The following is a 5703-nucleotide window of genomic DNA, read 5'->3' as shown; positions in this document are numbered from 1 at the left end:
CCCGCCCCAGGGTAGGGAGTCTCTCTGGACGCCAGCCCGCTTCGCTGGGCGGTGGTGCGGTGCCGGGGCGTTGACCCAGCCTGGGGCCGTCCTTCGCTGCACGCCCCAACCGGCCCTGCTGGGCACTGTTCCTTCCCCAACCTGGACTGCGGCTCCTGCCCAGACCGTTTTCTGCCTAGCGCGCCATTCACCAGGTGGTTTCGAAACTGGTGGGGCACAAATTGTTTTGATTAATGAGCCAGACCGCCTCGCAGTCCGGAACACCGAAGGTTAGCACCTCGCCAGTGGGAAAGAGCATTCTATTTCTGTTCCTAGTGTCGTGTTTCAGCTCAGCCCATACAAACCGCTACCCTTTTGCCCCACACCCCCGCGCCCCGTGGTGGCTGTCACAGGGCTTTCCTCTGCGTAGTCTCAAGCCTTATCCGAGCGCTTTGTGTCAGGAGGCAGACCAGCAGGTTTACATGGATAGTTTGCTTTTTACTCCTACGGGAGGTGGAAAGCATCAGTTATATATACCCCGTAGCAGCCCTCCTTTTGGATCTTTGTTCGGCGAATAGATAAAACATTAAAAGAAGAAATCTCACTTCCTTCAGTCATTTTGACCCTTTTTCAACACGACCCACTAGACCATTCCATTCCTCGGTGTTATTTAACATGCTTGGGCGATTACCACGTTGGTAGCGTCGGCGGCTCTTCAGACCGCTGCTGAATTATCTTAGATTTTTGTAATTTGTAAGCCTCCTAAGGGTTATGGCATACTTACGTAAAGTTAGTTACTGAGGCCTACTGTGTGGCAATAACTGTTGTGTTATTTACTGCCAATTATCTTATTTGGTACTTTTTTTTTAGGGGAGAAAACTGAAGCTTAAAGAAGTTGCTCAAGGTCACACCTAACCTAACCTGTCTTCACAAAGAGGATATAAAGACGGAATTCCTCTGAAATGTTATTTTAGACTTTCCCCTTTAAGAAAGCACCTACTCTGAGAATCTCTTTTTTCTAGGCAAAGTCATATAGTGGGAAAGGCATTTTTTTAGTCTTTTAGTTTTGATTGGGTATCAGGTAGTACGTTTTGAACTTGAGCTTTTGCCTTGAAGATCCAGTGGGTGAGTTATGCTAAACATCATTCTGGGGTGATGGAGTTATAACACAGCACTTCTGGTCACCAAATTGTGGATTTCTTTCTTCCCAGAAACCAGTCGTTTTTTGCAGCAGACACTAGATGAGCATCTTCCAATTCAGTTCTGACGCTTATCTGAAGATAGCATCAGATGCTATGGGTGAAGGAACTCAGGCTCACACGACTGCTTGTCATTTCAGGCACCAAGTGCAAGGCCAGGCCTCTGGAACTTCTGGCTAAACCAGCTCCATAGAGCAGGGTACTCATGACCTCCTCCGTGGTCCAATTAACCCGCTCAAGCAGCTCATGGAATTCAGGGAAACATTTACCAGTTTACTATAAAGGATATTGCAGAGGATGCAGGTGGAAGAGATCAACAGCAAGATATATGGGAAAGGGCGTGGAGCTCCTGTGTCCTCTCTGGATATGATGTGCTCCAGAAACCTCTAGGTGTTTCACTCTGGAAACTGCTACAAATTGTTTTTGTTTTTTGTGGGTTTTTTTTTTTTTTAATGAACGCTCCATTACACAGGTATGACCGAGTGAATACTGTTCGCTGATTACCAAGTTAAGCTTCATTCCTCTTCGCAAAAGATGGGCTGGACTCCCAACCCTTTCATCTTGCCTTGGTCTTTCCAGTGACCAGCCCCTATCCACCACTCAGCTTTCTAGCATACAAAAAATACTTGTTACTCAGGAGAATCCAGCAATTTTATGAACACATTAGCACAGGCAATTGTTATAGAATATTTGAATTATTATAGGTATTTGACTTTTCTAACAAACCAAGATTTTAGTGTTTTAACTACTCATGGGACCAGGTAGAAGAGTATATGGGATGGTGGTGAGCAGTTCAGCTGGCGGGGGGAGCACCTCAGAAAAATTATCAAGACCACTGAAATTGCATGATTCCTCATCTCACATTCCCAGCTGTGTTTGTACAAATGAGGCTTGATGTTAGCCAGGCATAGTGGTACATGCCTGAGCCTGTGGCACTTGGGAGGCTGTGGCAGGAGGATCACTGTGAGTTCAAGTCCAGTGTGGGCTACACAGTGAGTTCAAGGCCAGCCTGCACTGCATAATGAGACCCTATCTCAAGAAAACAAACAAACAAAAAACCCTTAATGTGGCAGTATGGGTGGCTGTGGTGATTGTGTGGGGTTGAGTCAGTTGTAACCTTGCAGTGGCCCATGAACCTCATGAACCTGGACCGAGCAGCAGGTATCAAGGCCCTGGGTTATGCCACTACTCTAACCTGTTTCTAATGCCCTACTCCAGGGCCGTGGTGAAGCACTAGCAGAACCCAGTCCTCAAGCTGTCCACAGACCTGGAATTCAAAGACCCCTTCACAGTTGTAGTCACCCCAGATCTTAAATTGTGAAATCCATGAGCTAGAAAACGTGTTTCAAAGTGAAAATTACAACATCTCACCAGTACTGGGTCAGGCCCAACCATGAAATTACTGCTCAGGGTCGGCTGTGACTAATGCTACAGCCCTTTGACTCTGAGCCAAGTAAGGAGAGTAAACAAGTTCATGGTACAATGTTTGCTCCAGCAAACACTTTTGATAAGGAAGCTGTGTGGAAAGAGGCAACACTCAATAAAATAATGGATTTTTTTAATGTTCAGGATTTATTTTTTATTTTTAAAATAAATTTTATTTTATCCCATTCCCCCCTCGAGCCCCCCTCCCTAATACAAAAACTTTGTTTCCATTTTTCCTTCTATTTTCACTTTTTTCTTGTCCCTTCCTTTCTCTCTCCCTCTTCCCTTTTTACCCTTCCTATTTGAACATTTTCTTCCCATTTCCCAACATTCTTTATGCATATCAGTCCTTACTTCCTCATTCAATTTCTCACACCAGAGAAACTGCAGTATTTAAATGTGTGTCCAATTTATTTCACTTAAGAGTATGACCTCAAGATGCATCCATTTAGCTAGAAATATCTGAAGCTCATCCTTATTCAGAGTAGTACTCCTATATATATGTACCACATCTTCATCCACTCATCTGTTGATGAACATTTGGGCTGTTCCCAAGATTTAACTACTACAAAATGTGCTGCTATAAACATGGGTGGGCATATATAGTTGTGGAATGATGCTTTTAATTCTTTTAGGAGGATACCAAGAAGGGAAAATAGCTGGGTCAAATGGAACCTCTAGTTTTAGTTTTTTGAGAAATCTTCACTCTGCTTTCCACAGTGGTTATACCAGTCTACACTCCCACCAACAATGGAGAAGGGTTCTTTTTTCCCCACAGCCCTTCCTCCAGCATTTGTTATTGGTTTCTTTCTTTCTTTCTTTGTACTGGGGGTCAAACTAGACCTTGAGCCTATGAGGCAGGCATGTTGCCACTGAGCTAAATCTCCAGCCCTTGGTTGATTTCTTGATAGGAGCCATTCTTTCTGGAGTGAGATGGAATCTCAGCATTGTTTTAATTTGCATTTCACCCATGACCTATGATGTCCAACATTTTTTTACATATTTATTTGCCATTTCTAATTCTTCATCTGAGAAGTGTCTTTTTATTTCAAATGCCTATTTGCATTGGGACTTTATATTTGGGGGGTCTTTTTTGAGTTCTTGATATATTCTAGATATATTTATATATTCTAGAAGCCCTTTATTTGAATAGTTAGTAAAAAAAAATATTTTCTCACTCTATGGGCTGTCTTTTCGCTCTGTTGGTGGTTTCTCTTGCTGTGCAAAAGCTTTTAATAAGATGAGATCCCAGTTATTGATTCTTTGTAGTATTTCCCATGGAGTCTGGGTTTTGTTCATGAAGTCTTTGCCTACTCCTGTGTCCTCAAGCATTCTACCTATTCTCTCTTCCAGCAGATTTAGTGTTTCTGCTTTAGTATTTAGATATTTGATCTATTCCCATTTTAGATTAGTGCATGGTGAAAGATATAGGTCTAGTTTCAATCTTCAGTGTGTGAAAAGGCAGTTTTTCCAGCACCCTTTATTAATTAAAGAGGCTGAAATAATGGATTTTAAACTGAGACGTGCATTTGAAATGCCGAATGAAAAGGATAAATTGAATGATAGGGAACCTAGCAAAGCTGCTTCATTGAATGTATCTAAACGAGATAGACCCAGGCCCAAACTGCAGTGTTTTGCTCAATGGTACAGAAGTAGGGAAGCTAATAGAAGAGTGGGAAAGACTTCAGAGAGAAATGAAACGGTCAGAAGAAAACCAACACCTAAGAGGTGATGGCTTAAGCCTCAGAAAAGTAGCACATTCAGATAAGCCCAGCTGAACCTCTGCTGCATCCTTCAGAAATGTCACCAGCCCTCCTCCTGTGATCACAGCTATTTTCATCAGATTCTTTCCAGGAAATTCATCTTGTAGGGCAAATCACACAGGGTGCTATTTTTTCCCTCCTGCCGGAAAAAGATTTGTTTACTTACCATTTTATTGGTAGTGAGACCCCTGCAACCATTTGTTTTTGTGTACAGTCATACAGGCTTTGCCTTAATGATGTCTTGAGGTTAGAAAACAGTAAAAAACAATCAGCTATTTGACAAGTAGTCCTTCACCAGGTCATCACTAGCAGATATCAATGTTGCACTTAGTCCTTCATGAAATTAAAAAAACAGCTGTTTTATTTGCATATATATGACTTGATGGTACCTAATTGAAAATAGGAAAGAGGCCGTCTCTTTCAGATCCCTACTACTTCCTGCTCACTAACTTCTGCTGTCAGAACCCTAAATCTTGGTTACCATTTCAAATGGTTGCTCTTTTTTGATTACTGCGTAGGAGAAGGGCAAAACTTAGTATTATTAGACATAGTCAATTCCTAAATTCATTGAAAGTCTAGGCCTTCCGATTTTTGAAACAAGGATTTAAAACTGTGCATATGGTATTTTGGATTGGGGCTTTCCACAATTGATGATATGGTGGAAAAATAATCCAAAGGAAACTACCTTAACAGAGCTTAGAGTTTGCCTCAGCTGTTTGACTGGAAATGTATTGAGGTGCTTTTGGCTTGCATTTTGCTGATTACAGTTTTTCTATTCAGGAAATTGCTGTCTCCGCAGAGGCAATGAATGGAGAAATCTCCCTAAGGTCAGCTTTTGAATTAATTGCCTCACTCTGACTGCTATAGTATTACAACTCTTGGAATATACAGCATCAATTCTACTATCAAATTTGTCTGGCGTATGCCAGCACAGCGGACAGCGTGTTCCAGCCTCTGCCTCAGTCATTGGATTGAGGGGGCGGTTCATTTTGCAGTTTACTATCTTGTAGAGCAGCAGCTCCAGGCGCAGGACCCGTGGAGGACTAGATTGGATTGCGTCCCCGCCCATCAACCGGAGGCTTTTGGCGCCTGCTGTCTTGCCATAAAATTTGGGAGCCGCGCCCCGCCCCTGGAAGGCAGGAGCGTGAAGGGGCGGTGCAGGAGGGAAATAAAAGTAAGAATTGATCTTTTTATTGGATGGCTGCTATGTCAATTATACTGAACTCCGCTCCGGTTGGTGATAAAATTACAGGTAGGTAGCGTGGACACCCTGTTGCCAACTCCTGGACTGCGGCCGGGGCGCGTGACGTCTCAGACTTTTGTTGTTGGGGTTTTAG

At 43.0% G+C, this 5703-nt stretch overlaps 1 pseudogene; it reads left to right on the top strand.

The window, feature by feature from the left end:
- The first annotated feature begins 2308 nt into the window (after positions 1 to 2308).
- LOC104855199 lies at positions 2309 to 5472 on the top strand (annotated as a pseudogene).
- The last annotated feature ends 231 nt before the right edge of the window (positions 5473 to 5703 follow it).

This window comes from Fukomys damarensis, unplaced genomic scaffold, assembly GCF_012274545.1.
Source record: "Fukomys damarensis isolate Sample0158 unplaced genomic scaffold, DMR_v1.0_HiC HiC_scaffold_19, whole genome shotgun sequence".
In the NCBI taxonomy this organism is placed as follows: domain Eukaryota; kingdom Metazoa; phylum Chordata; class Mammalia; order Rodentia; family Bathyergidae; genus Fukomys; species Fukomys damarensis.
This window is presented reverse-complemented; position numbering and strand designations above follow the sequence as displayed.